A 20,728-nucleotide genomic window follows, 5' to 3' on the forward strand; every position below is an offset into this window, starting at 1 on the left:
CAGCACTTCACATTTTGCTGATGCAGTGTTTTCAGGTATTCTGTGGAACATTCATAGATAAAAGTATCAATACCTCATAATATGATTTCAGCAGAAGTCTCTTGACATGATCTATATTTTATACGGGTTACAGGGCCCAATTCTGTTCAAAAAAACCTGAACTTTTGAAATGTGTCCTGTAAGTAGAAGCCAACACAAAAATAAATGAGTCTATTCAAAAGCTACTAAAGTACCAGAAGATCTGGAAAAATGGATTACTGAGTAAACCATGTAATAGCCACTTATTTGATGCAGGCTTCTCTTCCTGTTACAGACTTTGAAATGCAGATGATTAAATCGGATGAGGCTGCTGAGCAGCTTAAAGAAGCAACTGAGGTAACTTTCTCAAAAAAAACTTGTGCAAAATTACTTGCTTTAGTACAAAATTTCAGTAGCTTAAAATGCTATTGTAGTATGTTTCTAGCTTTTTTTATATCAAGCTTAGCTTAACTGATCTTGCTTCTAAATGCATTGTATAGTTCAAGAATTTAGCATTGACTGAACTACTTTCTTTTCTAAGAAAATGAATACGCAGAATAAAAGGATTCAAGAACTAATGGACATCGCAGAGCAAAAAGATGATGCTATCACGAGACTGCAAGATTTGATATCCTGTTTAGAAGAAACCATAAAAGACTATGTAAGTCTTAGACATCTCAATTTTCTGTTTACAAAAAAATTAAATCTGTGCTTATAACGGACTTGACTATTTTGGAAAATTGAAATTTTCTGTAAGTAATTGCTACTTTCTTGAAATGGTAGCAGGCGAAGTTGGCATTACAACTGAAGTTACGGCAAAATGTGTGCAGAGGTGTGTGTGGAAAATAGGATTTCTGGAAGCAGTGATCTGGAGTTACTATTGGAGGACTGTCGATGAGACTATGAAGAGCCACTCTAAAGAAAAAAACAACACTCAAACTGGGAGGACTCCAGCTGTGGGAAGAGAGGGATTATGTCACTGTCTTTTTTATTTTTGCTTGAATGGAAGAGGAAGGAAAGGAGGTTTTGCTGCAGCAAAAGCTCAAATTTAATTGAAGTTAGAAGTTAGTGTGAGAAGGACAGTGGTTGTGTAAATTGGCAACAAAAATCAGTGTGTCCCACCTACTACCATGATGCACACAAACTTTCTAAGGCAGAGCAATAATATGAATGTATTGAGCAGAGTTTGATCTAAGAGTGGATGGCCAGGGTATCTCTGCTTTTGATGCGATCAATAAAATTTGCAGCTGGCTAGTCTGCTGCTGGCTGCTGAATGCCAAAAGGCTGGCTTGGCTACATGTACACAGGTTAAAAAAAAAAAAATCAAAACATGCGGTTAGGTGTTTTTTTGAGCCTGATGCCCTGTAACCTGAAATGTAGTTCTGAGAACATTTTAAGTTAAACTTAGGCAGCGCTCTGATCCATTTTTCTCTTCCACTGTGAACTTAAAGCTTTGACCATACTTAATCTTCTATTCCCTCTCTGCCTCTGAGCAACTTAGCTTTTCAATAGTATTAATGCTCAGAGTGGTAACAGTTGTGATGACTGCTTCCTATCACTGCTCCTTCCAAGAGACAGGCTCTAGCTCTGTCCAGTGTTTCTATGAGACTGTGTGGGATGAAACTTAAAATGTGACAACAAACCTCAAGTCTGTTCTATAGATCATTATTTTTTTTAATGAATTACTTAGATGAGTGATTGGTCCTTGGCAACCGGCATGGCTTGCCACTTGTGTCATCTTGTGAGTAAAGAAACTTTATTCTTGGTCAAATACATAGTCTAAAGTATGTATGACAGAACTGACTAGGCTTTCAAATTGCATCAGATCTTTCATGATAAAAATGATCTGTGGCTTTGCTGAAGGTGGTTAAGACTCCCAGCTCTACCAACTATGACAAGAAAGTGATGAACTTGTAGAGCTGACCATTGGCCCTTTGAGCAAATCATGGATTTCCTCAACTCTTTTGACACTGGATACTTCAGGTGGTAAACTCCTTTTGCATTTCGTAGTTTCCTAGTCTCTTGCTCTACTTTCTGTACAGTGCAAAGCATTGTGCTTATTACTGTCTGAAGGTGTACCTGCTTTTTGTTTAAGCAACTGATCTGTAACTGACTTGTTCTTCTGACAACCCATATACAGGTTACCCAGATAGATTTGTAAAAATATTTGCATCTAAAAGATTACTAAGCCTATTAAGTGCTCACTTTGTAAAACTTCAAAGTAATTTATCTTATTTTAACACAGGACAACACTGTAACTACCATTAAAAGAAAATTGGCAGAAAAGAACTCTAATGAACTGATTGAAAGCAGCCAATTCAGGGATTGTGAGGAGACTCTATTGAAAGTGGGAAGAAAACGTTGCTCTGAAAGTAAGCCTATTGTGGAAAAAGTCAAACCCTGAAACATGAACTAGCACAATAACAGTTTTTGCAGGTTTGATAAACATTTAGCAGTGGAACAATAGTTAGGTTTTCGTATAATACAAGCCTTAGTCTGACATTAACAATGAAATGCTCACCTAAATCAAGTTGATGAGAATCACTTCAGAATTTTGGATTTGGAAAGTTTAGTAGAGATACTCTATTTCTTTCTAATAGAGCTTTAGATCTCAGGAAATGGGGGAAATTACTTGTGATGAAGGCACTTTGGGAGAGAATGGTGGGAACTAGGATGGGGGCTCATCTGTAAATATATTTTCAGATCTGTGTGCAAAGGAAAAAATAATTGAAGATATGCGGATGACATTAGAAGAACAAGAACAGACTCATATTAAACAAGATCAAGTGATTGAAACCAAATTAGAAGAGACCAACAGATTAGTTTGGGGTAATCTCTCCATGGAAAGGGAGCAAGGAGACAAAATTGTTTTGGATGTATTGTGATAGCTGCTTTAAATCTCTGTTTTGATTTGCTGAGTGTTATTTAGGCATTAATTTTATATAGTACATAACAAACTTCTAACAGTTAAAGGCTTCTGTTGTCCCTCTGTGGTCATGGCTGATAAATCCAAGTAACTTTAGTAGAAGGATGTGAATGTGGTCAAATATGCATTTAAGACTATGTTATATAACCTCATTTTGTGTGCTGACTAGAACTGGAAGCATGGAAGCAGAGATATAGAGAGCTGGATAACCAGAGCAATAGTGACTGGCAGCAAAAGATGAGCAAAACCACAGAAAAAAACATAGATGAAAATGAGGAATTAATAAAGCTGCGAAAAGAACTGAAGGTAAAACATGGTGATGTAATTCATACTTAGGTTTAAAGCCATAACTTTCATTTAGGAGTCTAAATTTTTTTTGTGTTGCTATCTTCAAGAACTAGGGCACAATGTGGCAAGTTCTGGTAAAGGAAACCTCCTCTAAAAACTGCCGTGCATCAGTGCAGCAAAGTCTGGATGTGGTGTCTTTGTAATATACAGCATCACTGATGCTCCATAATGGAGTGCACCCTTCACTATGTTATGCTACCATGGACGGTGCTTCTCTAGCTGGGCTCCTCTTAAAATTGTCTTGAACAGATGTCAAGAGTTGGATTGTTTCAAGCCTTTTTCCCGTCAGTTGCTTGGGCAAATAAATCAGACTGTTTAAAGATCTTGTGCTTGCTGTGTGACCTGTAAGTCCTTCCTGTTAGACTAAGGATTTACCTCTTAATTCTCCTTGGATTAGAAAGTAGACTTTTTTCTCAAGCAGCTTTTCAGGTCCTATGTGGGAGAATGTCTGACAAGAGGTTTGATTGTGGCAGAGAAGGAGGCAAAGTTGCTGTGATTGAAGCGACATTCTTAGTTACACACTCTCTCTGTTTACCATTCAAATTTTGCTGCATTTTTTGCCTTTCAGTCTTGAAGTAGGTTTTTTAACATGTTCTGCAAGTATAAAAGATTGGGAATTTGTAAGTAAAAAGGGTCTTTTTGCCATTACCTTTGGTGTAACTTTAATAGTGTTTGTGACCTACCCAGAGCATTTTTTAGAGGGAAAAAAGTCTGTTCCCTGAAGATGTGCCAGTCCGAATAATAAGTTCTGAGAACTGCTGAACAATTTTTTTAACTGGAAAGGAACAAATGAGAATATAATACTTGCACTTGGGAATATGCTGGAGTAAAACTGTGCTAGTATTTCTGTTATCTTTTTGAAATTAATGAGTTTAATGGTAATCTGGATTTTAAGACTTCTTTTTTTTGTTGCTTAATCTCTGCCTATGGCTTTATTTCTGGTTCCACTAAAATAGGAAAGTGAGACAAAGTATCAAACTGATAAAAAGAATTGGCTGGAGGAAAAAATGAGACTCATGAGTGAAGTGAAAGAAGCTGAGAGCCATCACAACAGAGAAATGAGAAAATTTGCGGATGACAGAGAACGTTATGTAGAGCAGCAAGCAGAAATTGTAAGTGACTGGAGGTCTCGTCAGAGTCCTCTAGCGTAAGTCGTTAGTACAGAGCAGATCTCGTGTCAAGTGTTAACAGTGTGGGTGCTTGAGGGGAGCTGGCCTTTGTCAAAGTCCCCTCATTTATCACATGACAAAGCCTACATGAGATCATCTCAATGTGAAAGGGAAGAATAGGAGTGTCACAAAATGAAAAAGCGTGATACGTAATGGAAGTTAGTGTGCCTGTTCCTTTCTATCCTATCACCACCACCACCTTCTTCAAACTTCATCTTGTGTGTAAAACACCAATAAGTAACCTATGCTTAAATGTATTGCTACTTAATGAAGCTAAGAAAACATACTTTGAAAAACAAGATTTGTTGCTTGGCTTTTCTGAAAAAAAAAAAGGGGGGGGGGGGGGGGGGAGAAGCCTATGAGGCTTTAGAAGGAAGAGAAGAAGCAAGCAGTAGTTGACAAAAAAAGCCTCTTTCCAGATCTTTCCAGTAAAAATACTTGGTCAAAATGCTAGTGGTTTTGCTCCCATACCACTTTCAAAGTAGGGTGACTGATAGTTAATAACAAGGTGGATACCTTGCCTGGTCACTGGGCTGTATCAAGGTTGTAATTTCTTAAGCATATGAAATTATTGTATGAATCTGTGCAATCTAAAACTGTACTTGCATCTAGAAGTAGTTAGCAATGACCTTCTGGACCTGCAATCAGTACAGGGGGATGTTAGGAGCTTGGGACTACTTTCACTTTGTCTGTGACTTTGCTTGCCTGAGACTTTCCAGTAATAAAATCAGTAAGTGGGCAAGCAGGAGTGGTGGTTCTTGACAAAAATTCTCTTCACAAACAGTATAAATATAGATACAGTTTTTTCTCATTTGAAGCATGGTTTGCTTTTGTATATTTGTAGTGAAACTAGTTCTGTGTGAGCTTTTTAAGATCTACATAGGCTCTCAAGTCTACTGAGGCCATAAAATAGTACTGACTATGCCAAACTAAGCTGTCAGAACAGTTCAGATGGTTTGTAGAAGTGGTGTTCAATTCTAACCTATTTTTTCCCCCATTCAGGAAAGACTTGCTGCACAGCTGGTAGAAAAGGACAACAATCTTCAAAAGTGGCGTGAAGAAAGAAATAAATTAATAGAAGCTTTGGAAGTACAGCTCAAGACTTTGGCTTCTATCACCATACAAAAAGATAAAGAAATAGCAGAACTGAAAGAAGCTGCAGTAAATGATTCAGGAAAGGTCCTCTCTCATTCTTTCTGTTGTTTCTGTGGGATTTTTTTTTTAGTTGTTTTTGTGATTTTTCTTTTGTTATTCACTAACTCTGCAAAACACTATGTTTTGGCTCTATTCCAAACATATTGAAATTGTTTGCAGCTAATACAAAAAAAAAAAAGCTTTATGCTTTTCTGAAACTGAATTTGTAACAGTAACTGAAGTTTCAAAAAACTTAGTAGTTCAAATAAACACTCAAGTCTATTTGATCATTTGATTGCAATTTGATTAGACTGGAAATCTGAAACAACTATCACATCAGCTGCCTTTTGCACAGAACCAAGAACTTCACAAACAATGGGAGGTGAAATTTATAACCCTACATAACTAGATTAAAATAAAAATTTTGCATTGCATCTTCCCAGGCTGTTGTATGACCTTTCTTGGCTTTAAGTAGAGGCCACTCATACATGAAGTTGTTGGCTTTTTGTTGGACAGCTGGCTGTTTGAGCCTGCAATTCTAAAACTGATGCTACTGAGTAATTGTAATGATGCTCATGCACATGTTAATTTCTTTTGCCAATCCTGCAATTTGTGGCAATTTTTGCTATGTTTATTAGGATGAGGGAACTGATACAGAAGAACTAAGAAAACAGCTGACTGAGAAAGATGACTTTATAAAGGAATTGAAACAAGGCGTTAACCATAAAAGTCTTCAGTCTTTGGCAGAAGTACCTTTACCTGAAGGACAAGATAAAATAGATCAGTCTGTAAACAAAGAGGTATGTTTGTTATATTTATAGAAAGTATGTACTAATGATATGTTGTTAGTAACATCTTTTTTTTGTTGTTTTCTCAGTATATATTTCAGCAATGTGGGGAATCTCCCAAAAGTTACTTTCTGTAGTTCTTCGTACTTTAACTATATCATTAATTCTGAGTTCTTGTTTATTCTTCTCTCTCCCTCTTTCAAGTTCCCTCTCAGAAAAAGAAGTACTTTAGTTAAGAGAATACCACCTCTCTATACACTATAAAACTTCTGTACCTGAGGGAAAAACTAGTTAACTAATCCAGATTCTAGAGATTTGAAGACATAATATTTGTGATGTCACCTCTGTTTGGTTATGTCAGTGCTAAGGGGATTTCAGCTCAGACAACTTTCCTGATACCACCTATAGTGTGGTAGTAGAGATGGTTCTGTAATTAGAGCTGCCAGCCCGTATGGGGTTCACAAGAACAGAACGGTATCTTGCATCTTACTTAAAAACAAAACAATATTTGAAGTTTACACAAAGAAAAGATCGACTTTGCATATTTCCTGAACAAAAATTGAAAGGCTTGCACCTGTACTGAGCCTTCTGATTATGACCAAATCCCTGTGTGCTACGTGAGCAGTATTCAGTGAGGTAGTTTTCCTCCCAAACTGAATTAATGCTCCGTGACTCCATTGCTAACTAGTAATGAAGAGAGCTGAACATGGATTTCCTAGCAGACCCTCCCCTGGCTGCTAGAAGATGCGATTCTCCTCTTGTGGCAGAACTGGACTGAATGATGAAATGCATCTCTTCATCTCTCTCCTGTCTACTGCCAAATAAGACTGGCCAGTTTCTTGCTATTTCATCAATTCAGCTGGTGCCGTATAGATAAAGCTTGTGATGTATGAGGGAGTAGAGAGGAGCTCTCAGAATGGTTATTGCTTTATACAGCTTTGTAATGGCAGCTAAGAGAGCACCATAAAGTTAGTTATTTTTGCTATAAAATTAGTTACAGAGAAGAATTGTTGTGAACAGTTGGTGCTGAAGTATTTACCTCAAGCCAGTAGCCACAGTACTTGATGTTATGAATAAGGAGAGGCTACTACCAGGATTATCATGTGATAAACTGTTATGGTGTGAAGTGAATGGGGTAGAGTTTTGGGGGGAAGTCAAATAATTCTCAGGAAAGATATAGTGGAGATAAAGAAGAAAATCTAAGGTGATCAAGACGATGTGTGTCTCCTGCCTTGTGAGGAGAGGCTAAGAAGCTGGCACTGTGATTAGGAGAGGTTAAGGCCACCAGAGGGTTGTGGGGCTGAGGTTTACAAAATCATGGTTGCGGTGGGTAAACAGAAGGCAGAACTGTCCTTGTTAAAATCCTGCAAGAACTGGGCAGCACTTCGTGAAACTAATAGGAAATAATTTTAAGACAGCTAAAATAACATATTCCTATATGAAGCAGCTAGTAATTTTCTGGAGGTGGTGGAAACAGTTACTGTCAGCAGGGATTAGAAAAATTTTGTAGTAGAAATCCATCAATATATTTTTAAATGGATACTCTGAGGGTTAGACAGTGGTGTAGACTCTGACAATTGTAATGCACAGCTAAGAATGCTGGGAGAGTATGGAGAGGACAGATGACAAGGTGACCAGGATCACTATCTTATCCTTAAATAGCATCTCCCTTTGCCACTCTGGGGGCAGAATATTGAACTAGACGGACTGTTGGTGAGACCCAGCAGGGCACATCTCATGATGGCATCGTGAGTAGAGGTTACTGCCTTAAACTTGTGTTGTCTCTCAGCCCAGGTGTTCATTAGCTGTCTGCACTTGAGCTTTTATATTGTAGCTTTAGAAAAATCAAAATATTTTGAGGTTTACAGTTTAGCATAATCTCTTCTCGTTCTAAATATTTACAGTTTATAGAAAAACAAAGCAGGACTAATCCTATACTTTGTCAAGTATTTCAGTTAGATATGACGCAGTTAAAGGGAATTATTCATTATCTCAATGTCCTGGCAGTGCCTCTTCATTAAGTGAGGTTGGTACAAAACTGAAATTTAAAAATTTTATGCAGTTGTATGGGTTTTGCTAAATGCAGAATAGGGAAGAAAATGTATCCTGTTGTCTGAATAATTCTAAAGTTTTATTCTGCAAATACCTTTCTTGGTGATCAGATCACCTCATTTTAGTGGCTTTTGGTAGAAATAAAAGATGTATAACATAATCATGTGAATAGCTATATCTGACTTCAGCTGCATGCTCTTGAAATCCTACCTCTCACCAATGCTTATGAAGTGGCTGATTATTAGATAAGTCACTTGAAACAAATATATAAACCCTTTTAAATGGATGAGCAGTAGCAGGGCAAATTGGATTTGCTTTCTTCCACTACAGGATTCCTGTGTGTAGCTGTGTTAGCTAATGACACTAGCCATTCCTGTGTAACTTTTTGATGGCTAACTCTCATGAAATAGCAGTTATAAAGAAAAATGTTTCTATTAGCCGACTCCATTCTTGGGAATGCAGTGGTGCTTGTATTCTTACTCAGAATCCCAGCAGAGCCTGTTGCAGAATGTGACTATCTCTGGGCTTTCCATGAGCTTTGATCACTTTCCTTTTTGAGAGGAGGAGAGTGCCCTTCGAGAAGCCACAGCAGCTGCTCTGTTTGGGACCCCACCAGCAGCAGTAGTAGCAGCCACCTGCAGTTTCTAAGCACCAACCACCCCAGCAGCCTGTCTTTCAGGTTTCATTCAAACAGCTGCTGAATCCATTCCTGTATGCTAGCCAGCAGCTGAACTGCTGCCACAGAGATGCAGGAGCTGGGAGGACCACAGCTCTCACTTGCTGGTTTTGCTAAGAAAAACAGGTTGGGTGGATGGTGGAAGGTAAGTGCTGCTGAGGAAGAAGAATTGTCAAACTGATTTTTCCATCCCACCCTCACTGTGCAGTTCTTGCAGTTTGGCTGTAAGCAGGTACAAGACAAGGTTTTCAGCTTGTGGGCTGCGGGCTGCCTTAATGCCTGCTCTTCCTCCAGAGAACAGGTAGTGATGTAGAAGCCTCTCATAGGTTGAATTTGGCTTGTAGCTTGCTAGTTGGACCTTGTTACTTACACAACTTCTCTGGTGTAGAAGGGGAAGGGAAAATTCCTTAAAGATAGGCTAGAGAAAGGTTATACTTTTCTCTCAAAAGCTGCTATCACTGCCTAGCTCCTAAGGAGCAGCAGAGTTAAGATGAAAGTCATGTCCATTCTACTACTGCTACTTGTGAAAACTGTGACTGTCTCTGCCCTTGAGCAAAATGACTTGGAAACAAAGTATCAGGCTGAGTTCAAGTTCTGTCACTGTAGATAGAAACGTTAACTTTTTAAAATGTAACAAAAAAGTTTTAGAAAGTAAGGGTTAAACTCTGCTATGGTTGAAGTAGATTCCTTCAATTAGAAGTGTTCTGAAAGTGAAAGCTGGGAAATGGAATGCTTACTTTGCAATCCATTGGGGAAAGATGTGTATTATGGGTTTTTTAACTCAGTTATTTTAAAACTTGTGTTCTTAAAATTTCCATGTATTTGCAGGAGCATTCAGAAATTGTCCTTGACTCTTCAGAAGTGTCCACAGAAAGTGGAAATACTAGTTGGTTCCCAAAACCAGAGATGGAAATTCAGTTCACACCTCTGGAACCCGATAAGAGGGAGGTGAAACACCAGGGCAGCACCTTACCAGCTACAGTTAAAGTGCTCAAGCCAAGAAAGAAAAGGACAAGTGAAGAGAGGGATGAGGTATGACCTAGACCAACTGACAAAATGTGTTGTGTAGTCTTTCAATTTAATTACTCTGATCATTTGTTAAAATCCTATCCTTTTGATTCTCACTGAGATCCTAAGGATATATACAGAGAATATTTAAACCTCTTTCCCCCCCACCCCCCACCTCCTGCCAAGGTGTGGATCTCTGGCCTATGTTGAATAAAGTCATAGATTTCAATTTATCCAGACTCTGGACGCTTGTCCCTGATATGTACTTCCTCTTCACCTTTTACATTTCTCTCTCCTTGCTCTTACTATTTGCTTCTGTCTGTAGCTGTGATCTGCAGGATTAGAGACCAGTTCAATAGAACTGCTTCTTTTGGTTTAAGCAATCATTGGTATCAACTATAACCTCTTCTAATAGGCAATTAAAAGTTAAGCCTCTGGGCTTAATCATTGCATTTCAGAGTTTCAAGACCACTTCCTTTGACTTTTTGTCCAGTCTGTGTTTTCTTTGATCTTTTTGTATTTAAAGGGAATATACAGAACTAATTGCACGAGCACCTGAACCTCCCTGTTTTCTGTAGAACTTAATTCCTCTTTAATTCCTTCAGTTGTGCTAGGTTATATGTGCCAGCGTTCTTAGTGTGCTGTGGTGTTTATGTGCGAGACTAAGGCTTCACAGCAGTTCAGGGTGGTAAAAATCTTCACTGCTCCTACTTGAACCGCACATTTCTTTCCTCTGACTTTTATCAACATTAGCATGAACAGAGCTATTTCTAAGACACAAAGACTATGAAACCCTAATACCTCATTGTGGTGGTACTTACTTGTAATCCTACTTGTGGGGCTTATGAATCTCTGTACTTCTAAGGACTTCTGAAGCTGACAGGTGAGTATAGGGAGATGACCTGTGGGTCATTTGCATAAGTGGCAAGTGATCACTCTGAGTTTGTCTCAGCTGGAGAGTGAAGTGTCTGATGGTTTTCTAGCATTCTCATTCAAGTGTTCTCAAGTGATGTTTTTTTAATCTCTTAGTAAAATAGTTAAGAGAAACGGTCACTTCAGTGATTAGTGTTCAACAGTACTTCAATAAACTCATTTTGTTAAACTTGGATTGCAAAAGTAACTGTTAAAAGTTGTGTAAGTTAATTCATCTGGAATTGAACGCTTCATTCTGGAATAATGTCCAGATTTGATTTAAACTTCCTATGTCTTGAACCAATTTTCTTTGAGAGGAGTATTCTCTTAGGCTGCTGGAAAAGTAAGTGTAAAAATAACCATCCTTCTGAAGGCACTGGAAAAGTACTGAACCTTATCTACAGATGAATATATTTCATCTAACATAGTTATCCATGTTTTGAGAAGACTGTTTTACCAATCCATTTATAAATCCTTTCATAGCGTAGATGTTCATATCCTGATGGGATAACATTTAGCTAAGTAATTTTTCAATAACATGGAACTAATTTTAGAAGTATCTTATTGCTGTTTTATTCACCTGAATGTTACTCTTAAATCACAGAATCATCTAGGTTGGAAAGGACCTTGAAGATCATCTAGTCCAACCGTTAACCTAGCACTGGCAGTTTCCAACTACACCGTATCCCCCAGCGCTATGTCGAACCTACTCTTAAACACCTCCAGGGATGGGGACTCCACCACTTCCCTGGGCAGCCCATTCCAATGCCCAACAACCCGTTCTGGAAAGAAATACTTCCTAATATCCAGTCTAAACCTTCCCTGGTGCAACTTGAGGCCATTACCTCTTGTCTTATCGCTCATTACTTGGTTAAAGAGACTCATCCCCAGCTCTCTGCACCCTCCTTTCAGGTAGTTGTAGAGGGCGATGAGCTCTCCCCTCAGCCTCCTCTTCTCCAAACTAAACAACCCCAGTTCCCTCAGCCGCTTCTCGTACGACATGTGCTCCAGACCCTTCACCAGCTTCGTTGCCCTTCTCTGGACATACTCGAATAATTCAATGTCCTTTTTGTAGTGAGGGGCCCAAAACTGAACACAGTAATCGAGGTGCGGCCTTACCAGTGCCAAGTACAGGGGCAAGATCACTTCCCTGGCCCTGCTGGCCACGCTATTTCTGATACAAGCCAGGATACCATTGGCCTTCTTGGCCACCTGGGCACACTGCTGGCTCATGTTTATCCGGCTGTCAATCAACACCCCCAGGTCCCTCTCTGACTGGCAGCTCTCCAGCCACTCCTCCCCAAGCCTGTAGCGTTGCTGGGGGTTGTTGTGACCCAAGTGCAGCACCCGGCATTTGGCCTTATTGAAGCTCATACAGTTGGCCTTAGCCCATCGCTCCAGCCTGTCCAGATCTCTCTGCAGAGCCTCCCTACCCTTGAGCAGATCAACACTCCCACCCAACTTGGTGTCATCTGCAAACTTACTGAGGGTGCACTCGATCCCCTCGTCTAGATCATCAATAAAGATCTTAAACAGTAGTGGCCCCAAAACCGAGCCCTGGGGGACACCACTCGTGACCAGCCACCAAGTGGATTTAACTCCATGCACCACAACTCTTTGGGCCCGGCCATCCAGCCAGTTTTTTACCCAGCAAAGCGTGTGCGACCATCCAAGCCTCGAGCAGCCAATTTCGCCAGGAGAATGCTGTGGGAAACGGTGTCAAAGACCCTACTCAAGTCGAGGTAAACTACATCCACAGCCTTTCCCTCATCCAATAAGCAGGTCAACCCTGTCATAGAAGGAGATCAGGTTTGTCAAGCAGGACCTGCCTTTCATAAACCCATGCTGACTGGGCCTGATCATCTGGTTGTCCTGCATGTGTTGTGTGATGGTACTCTGGATGAGGTGCTCCATCAGCTTCCCGGGCACTGAAGTCAAGCTGACAGGCCTGTAATTTCCTGGATCATCCTTCCGACTCTTCTTATAGATGGGCGTCACATTGGCCAGTTTCCAATCTGTCGGGACCTCCCCGGTCAGCCAGGACTGCTGATAATGATGGAAAGTGGCTTGGCGAGCACCCCAGCCAGCTCCTTCAGCACCCTCGGGTGTATCCCATCAGGTCCCATAGACTTGTGTGTGTCTATGTGATGCAGTAGGTCACTGACTGTCTCCTGGATTGCAGGGGGGTCGTTCTCCCAGTCTCTGTCCTCTGGCTGAGGAGGCTGGATTCCCTCAGTCCAACTAGTCTTGTTATTAAAGACTGAGGCAAAGAAGGCATTAAGGACCTCAGCCTTCTCCTCATCACTTGTTACCATGTTTCCCCCCGCATCCAGCAGGGGATGGAGACTCTCCCTGGTCTTTCTTTTGCTGTTGACATACTTATAGAAACATTTCTTGTTATCCTTGATTGCTGAAGCCAGGGTAATTTCCAGCTGGGCTTTAGACCTCCTGATTTCTGCCCTGCATAGCCTCACTGTGTCTTTGTAATCACTGTGAGTGGCTAGTCCCTTCATCCAAAGGCTGTAAACTTTCCTTTTCTCCCTGAGTTGCAGCCAAAGCTCCCTGTTCAGCCAGGTTGGTCTTCTCTGTCGCTGGCTTCTCTTACAGCACCTGGGGACTGCCTGTTCCTGAGCCATTAACACTTCCTTCTTAAAGAGTGCCCAGCCTTCCTGGACCCCTATACTGTTCAGGATTGTCTCCCAAGGGATCCTTTCAAGCAGGTGCCTAATCAATACAAAGTCAGCCCTTTTGAAGTCCAGGATGTCAGTTCTGCTTAGCCCTCTCCTGGCCTCTCTAAGAATAGAGAACTCTATTATTTCATGATCACTGTGCCCTAGTTGGCCTCCAGCTGCCACATTGTCCACCAGTCCTTCTCTGTTCACAAAGAGGAGATCCAGCAGGGCACCTTCTCTGGTTGGTTCTCTCACCAGTTGCGTCAGGAAGTTGTCTCCCACACATTCCAGGAATCTCCGGGACTGTCTCGCTCTGCTGTACTGTACTTCCAGCAGATGTCTGGGAAGTTGAAGTCTCCCACAAGAACAAGGGCAAGCGATCATGAGATTTCTTCTAAATACTTATAGAATATTTCATCCACCTCTCTGTCCTGGGTGGGTGGCCTCTAGTAGACTCCTACTACAACATCTGCCCTGTTGGCCTTCCCCCTGATTCTAACGCAAAGACACTCTACCCTGTCTTCGCTACACTTGTGCTCAAGGCAATCATAACAGTCCCTAACATACAGCGCCACCCCACCACCTCTCCTTCCTTGTCTGTCCCTTCTAAAGAGCTTGTAGCCATCAACAGGCGCACTCCAGTCATGGGAGACATCCCACCATGTTTCTGTAATAGCCACAACATCATAATTTTCCTGTTTCATCATGGCTTCAAGCTCCTCCTGTTTGTTACCCATACTGTGTGCATTGGTATACATGTACTTCAGATGGGCTGATGTTTTCCCCCTTCCCCCTTCAAATCTAGTTTAAAGCTCTGTCAATGAGCCCAGCTAACTCCTGTCCCATGATCCTCTTCCCCCTCTGGGACAGGTGCATTCCATCTAATGCCAAAAGGTCTGGCGCCCTGTATACCAACCCATGATTGAAAAATCCAAAGCCCTGACTGTAACACCAGTCTTGGAGCCACAAGCTCATCTGTTGAGTTCTCCTGTGTTCTTCTTCATCCATCCCTCCAACTGAAGGGATGGAGGAGAACACAATTTGTGCCCCCGACCCCTTAATCACTTTCCCCAAGGACCTGAAATCTCTCTTCATTGCTTTAGGACTTCTCCTAGTAATGTCGTCACTACCTACCTGAAAAACCAGGAGAGGGTAGTAGTCCTTGGGTCTCACTAGAGTGGGGAGTTTTGCCTTGAGGTCATTGACGCGGCCCCCAGGGAGGCAGCAGACTTCCCTATGAAGCGGGTCCGGTCTGCATATGGGGCCTTCTGTACCCATATTTAAATATTTAAATATTTATCTTCATGTTACATATGCCAAACAGATTATAAAATGATTCAGTAACTTTAACTGTTACAAGTCTACTGAAGACACAGTTTGTTTTTTTAAATTTCCTAAAACTGAAAAGCATTGTGAAAACTAAAACTGAGGGGAAACCTGTAGTGCTAAAATAACCACATACTGCTCATGTCAAATTTTTTTAAAAATGAAACAAACTCCCTGGTGTTTTAGAAACAAACAAAACCAAATCTTTTTCAGAGGCTCCCTTCTAATTAAAGAACAAAATCCTCTTTCCATTTTCTGATGCTATTATCAGTTGGTATGGCTGTCGGTTATCTGAAATCTCTCAGCACCACTTCACAAGATAGAAGATGTCATTAAAAGACAGCTTAACAATGGCACTGTGCTACCAACCTGTTTTTTATATACTTGTCACCATAAATCCAAATTTACACTTAGATTTATTAATTTCAATTTGGGTGTTGGCTTGTCAAATCTCTTAAAGTCAAAAGTATAGGAAATAACAGAGAGAAGAAAATAGTAAATGTCAGAATGGTTTGACTACAGGCATTTCTAGTTCCCTTCCACAAGTTTGTTTAGTGTTTATTTCACGTTTGAATAGTTACCTCTATCCAGCAGTAGTCAATGCCTCCCTACTGTTAGTCATAGCATTTAAATAGTGGCTGCTTCTGTAATATAGGTAATCATTATTCTTTCCGGAAGAATCCTAGTTAAAATTTGTCATGTTTATTTTCTTAGGATTTTGTGAAAAGTGAGAACAAGAAAATGCAAAACCTGCTATGACTAATTCACCTTCTACAAGCAACAAGAAAATAGTTTGGTTTTGTTCAATTTTGAAGTTAGTTTCTCCTTTCATAAGTCCACCTTTTCTGTAAAGGTGGACTTGTGAAAGGAGCAAACATTCTTATGCAGCAGTATCTTAATCCTTATCTATGTATTTTAATAGGATTCTTAAACATGTACGTTGTCTTCCTACTAAACTTTCTAAGCTAAGCAAGGAGAGTCAGTCTGTATTTGCCCAGAACGTGTACTGGCTGCAGCGTACAGGGATTCCCAGGGAAGGATGTTGCATGCTGAGTAGTTATGAAGACTAGTTTGAGCATACTCTTAGCATATGTCATGTTATAGGCAATTCCTTTTGAAGTAAAACTAAGGTTTGTGTCATCTATATGCATGACAACTATAAAAATATGATTTTAGGCCTTAGTAGTAACCTGGGCAGGCTCAAAGGGTGGACAGTAGATTTATTTTCACCATCAGTTTTCTTCTGTTTTATAACTAGAACAGCTAGTCTAATGAAATACTCTAAAACTTTGAATCTACTTTTTTAAAAGAAACTATTTGTTTCCTATATTACTCATGCCCTTAGATGTATTCTGTGAAACTGACAATTTTTTTTCTTTTGGGTATAAAATAAGGTTGTCTACATTGCTTGCTGCGGCAGTATCATTAATGAGCAGAGGTTTCGGTAGCAAAGCTCAAAATGTCAGCTTGAAAATAACATTGAAGCCAAACAAAATGGAATTAAACTTGAAGATAAGTCAACTTTTTGACTTAAACAATGACTGTGTATTTCTGTACAGATGTCTTCTACACAGAAGAAAAGAAAAGAATACCCCTTAAGAAAGCAAGAATCTACTTCACGTAAAAAGTCAGCTAAAAAGAAAGATGGAACACTACAAAAAATTGGAGATTTTTTCCAAAGTTCTCCTGTTATTTTTCACTCTAAAGGTTTGTACAGAATAAATAAGGCTTATTCCATGTTATCTGGGTATTGTAGAATAGCTTTTTTCTACTGTAATCTGTTAATGTATGTGCTGTTAAAGGCCACGTCTGCTGCATCCAGTTGTTCTTTCATTTATGAAACAATGGAGTCTGAGCTGGGGCCTGCTCTGCTGAATCTTGCAGAGTAGAAGAGGCCGACTGGATTACAAGGACCACATGGTTCTAAAGTTTAGGTTAAGTGTGAAAGGTAAGCCAGGTAGAGCGAAAGGATGCAGTGTGGACTATGTGCATATAAATTTATCATAAAAGCAATGATAAGCTCAAAATGTCTGAGTTACTTTGTTCTTGCTTACAGTAAAACAGTTAAAGGCAATTTCAGAAACTTGACCTGTTGATCTAAAAAAATCAAGAGTTGAATTCAAACCCAGATCTGACCTTGTTCTATAAGCAATCTCCCCCCCACTTCCTGTTTTGTTTCTGTGGAAATTGTATTAATGTTTTTTGAAGTATGTATGTAGGAGAGGAAGATTAGTTCTACAGAATCTGAAAGCCAGTATCTCCAGAAAATATGTGGAAGAGTTCAATAAACTAGCTCTGAAGCAGTTAATGGATTTCAAGTTTAAGTATAGCCTTGGGAAAATTAACTGCTAGGACCTTCCATTGAAGAATATATTTTTATTCTTTCCTACAGTAAGACATGATTTCTGAGTTACTGGTTTTTTTTTTAAAAAAAAGATTAAAATTAGCAGAGGGCACAAAGAATCACCAGTGTTAAATTCTAAAAGACACTACTATTTGGCTGGTTAAAACAAGGTTAGTCATTATTCACGATGCACAGTTAAGATAGTGGGATTTCTAACATTTTTCACATTTGTCAGAGTGGTTCCATGAGGACAACATGTCATTATCAATGGAAGCCAAATTCAGAGTAATCAAAATTTCACCCTGGAAATACTTTATTTGAGCAAATGAGGTCTAATTTGTAACCTTTATTACCATGTCCTGTATTTTTTCCCTCCTTTGCATAACTTAGTATTGATTGGGATCTCTTCTTTCCTTCTAGCTCATAAGATGCACACACTCATCTCTTCATAGAGCTGGTACTAGTTTGATAAAACTATACAAGTACATAGAGAAAATTGACTCAACCTTGTGCTTCTGTCAGTACAAAGAAGTTAAGCCTGGTTTTCAATTCCTGTTGTATTTAACATCCAGTGAAATCTGAATCCCAATTGATTTTTTTGGTGCTATTTAAATGTGTCCTTTAAGCTTTTGCATTTGAAGCTATAGAAAACTGTTTCAGGATATAGAAGACTGTGGTAGTCAAATACATACCACTTCTGAATTTTTATGTTTAAATTTCAGACTACATCTGTTTCATTTTTAAACTGATTTTAATAAACCTTTATTCATTAAACCTTTATTCATTAATTTTGAGGCTCATAAAACCAATAAGACATTGATTTACAATAAATTTTTTCTTGTAGCAAAGAAGCTGATGGCAACAATAAGCTCTCCCAAGTCTGCAGAACCAGAAAATGTCAAAGGAAAGGAGCTCAAGCCAAAACGATCTAAGAGAAAGCTGTGTTCAACGGACAGTTCTTGCCCTCTAGATATCCCTGATTCTTCGGTAAGTGATTACGGGTTAGTGTTCTGTCCGCTGTAATCTATTTCTGTAATCTGGGCTTAAAATAAGATATTGGGGGGACAGAACAAACCTGATTGAGTCAAGTTGCAGAAGAGGTTTGAAAGTACTGACTTATTTCTTTTGGTCTTTTCTTCCTGATGTGTTACTTTAATTTTCTCTGTTTTCTCGCTTATCTTCTCTGTGTGTGACTGCTGACTTGTTGTATCACCTATATAGCAGTCATGGCGATATCTTCACATTTGGAGTCTTAGATACCTTAGCTGTGGTATGTGGAGTGTTACTTTTTCCTCTAGTACAGCAGTTGAGTCTTAATTTGTTTTTCCAGTAGTTGGTGTTCATTTAAGAGTAGCATGAAGGGATAACAGAAATAGAGACCATTAAGGAATCCATAGATTTGGAATAGCATGATTGAAACACTGAAGAGAAAGGTCTGCATGTACGATTAACTTTGCAGGGCAAGTGAGCATCTGAGGTAATTTCCGATTCCTTTTCTGCCCAGCTGCTATTAGGGTTACTTTAGGATTTGGATACACCCATGCTTTTCAAAGCACAGTTTCAGTAGTCTTCTGCGTGTGCTTAAATTGCGTTGCCCTGTCTAAACCAGCCTATAGAGAGTCTTATAGGCCAGGGCTTGATGGACTGTTTCTGAAATCCAGCTTTATGGTTTTGTCAGTAACTAAAGTGCTGAGCGTGCTCTGGCTGTTAGAAGTACATCTCTTCATTCTGTTCAGTCCTTTTTCATTCGCTCTGGTGAGCATTTGCCCATACTGAGTTATTCTGTTGACTTTTCTGTAAACTGTATGAATAGATGCAGCAGTAACCAAAATGCTGTCCACAGGAGGCTGAAGGAAATGACAGGAAGGCAGGGCAAAAGAAGCTAAGGAGCTTGGAAGTGGAAGAAAAAGTTAAAGACTGAATCCTGGGAAAGTCAGAAAGCTAAAGAAATTTAAGCTAAAAATATGTTTTCTGAACGCTTCTTGTTTCACAAAATGAGTATTAGAGATAAGAAGTGAGAGCTGCTTTCAGATCACTGTTTTCTTTGGACTTTGATATTTGTTTCAGCAAAAAAAGGGATTTCATATGTTCCCAGTATTTTTTGCTTATTATGATGCACTAAAATGGTGTCTCTGTTCTGGAGACCTCTGACTAGAAGATAATAGGCAAAATTCATTCTGAAAACAGCTTCTGGGAAAAAACATGTTGTTGGTTACATGGGTCTAGAAGTGCATGTCATTCGTCACTGAAGAAATGCTGAGTAACTCTTGAAATATCATCTTTTTCAGGTCTTTATAGAAAAAAAGAGAAGGAAAGCGATCAGCTAATCATCAAGCGACAGCTACGCTCAAAAAGAGCTAAATAATCTTGCAGAAGCATGTTTGTATTTTCTTAGTTAAGGCATATTTACAGTGTATTGTTTCAGGTGATTGTATATAGGAAGTAATAGGTACTTAGTCATGCTCCAAAGTGTTTATAGAGATGTATAGAATTGTTCTGATGGGTTACTGTTCTGATTCCATTAAAGTTGAAATACTGTTCAAGAAGTTTGTGTCTGAATATTTTTTTTTAGGAATGGTGTCTCTGGAAGTGTTCATAATTTATCCATTGTGCAGTAAGAACTATGCCTGTGTGGAATGGTTTAAGTTGTTTTTTTCAGCTGGCCAATATACCAACCATAACTTTTAATGAAAAAAATATGAGTATGCAATAAATTCTGTGAAGTGACAAAAAAAGGAATTGGCACTATGTGGAGAAATATGCTTTTTATCACTGGTGTGGTTTAACTGTCTTTTATTTACTCTTCTAAAGGAATTTATAAGCACAATATTATTTCTTTGGGGATTATAATATCCATAGATAATTATAATCTGCTATTAAAGTGACCCACTCTCAGACATTTGACGTTTTATTCCAACCATCCAGTTCTGCTCAACTAGAACAGCTATATGTAGTAAGGTTTCAGCTTATAATCAGTGACTGAGTAAACATTTAAAACCCTTTTGGTTTCACCAATGTAGCATTTACCTAAGTCACGGGCAGTGACTGTATTTCGTAGGATTTTGCACTGTTTGAGGAACAGTCCTGATCACCTTTCAGAAAGAGCTGAAATTACATTGACAAGGACCTGCTGTTGGCATGGATGGAACAAGACAATCCCAGTAAGTGATCAGGTACTCTAACTTGTTGCTCATGCAGCTTTCTTATTTTTATTTTCTTGAATTAATGCCAACCATACAACACTGTTTTTACGTGGACTATTGGATTATTTTGATTATTACTGCATTTTGGTCTGTCACCCATCATCTATATGATTCTATGATGCCTTTGTTTAAAGAACTCCTTATCAGTCTGT

The 20,728-nt window shown here is 39.4% G+C and overlaps 1 pseudogene; it reads left to right on the forward strand.

The window, feature by feature from the left end:
- LOC141938500 (uncharacterized) overlaps positions 1 to 19,745 on the forward strand; it is a 35,402-nt pseudogene extending 15,657 nt beyond the window's left edge.
- The last annotated feature ends 983 nt before the right edge of the window (positions 19,746 to 20,728 follow it).

The sequence above is a fragment of the Strix uralensis genome, unplaced genomic scaffold (assembly GCF_047716275.1).
Source record: "Strix uralensis isolate ZFMK-TIS-50842 unplaced genomic scaffold, bStrUra1 scaffold_117, whole genome shotgun sequence".
Lineage (NCBI taxonomy): Eukaryota > Metazoa > Chordata > Aves > Strigiformes > Strigidae > Strix > Strix uralensis.